The sequence below is a fragment of the Egretta garzetta genome, unplaced genomic scaffold, assembly GCF_000687185.1.
Source record: "Egretta garzetta isolate BGI_Z169 unplaced genomic scaffold, ASM68718v1 scaffold251, whole genome shotgun sequence".
Classification (NCBI taxonomy): Eukaryota; Metazoa; Chordata; class Aves; order Pelecaniformes; family Ardeidae; genus Egretta; species Egretta garzetta.
In genome coordinates, this window is record NW_009258952.1 from 2,029,555 (window position 1) to 2,029,956 (window position 402).

The following is a 402-nucleotide window of genomic DNA, read 5'->3' on the forward strand; positions in this document are numbered from 1 at the left end:
AATTCATGTGGCTTTGATATTCATACTCTATTATAGAATGAGAACATGAAAGATGCGTGAGGCAGCATCCCCTGGTTCTCTGCCTCCAAGCTCTGCTACCTGCCATGGGCACAGCTGTGCTCTCACTGATGAAATCACTGCCTGATCTCGCCGTTTTGTCGCAGGCCTAACCTTGCTGGGGGAGATCAACCCAGCTTTCTGGTGAAGCTGCCACAGCCTTGTGGGAGAGCAGTAGGCTCCAGGTGCAAGGAGGAGAGGCGATGCTTCTCTAGCCTGTCGACCGGTTTGGGGTTTGTCACAGCCCACTTGCCGAATAAGTCGCTGATTCTGGTCCTTGCTGCTGTCACTCAGGGGTAACCACCCTACACCAGCAGGCACCCCTGTGCACTGGCTGCAGGGCGA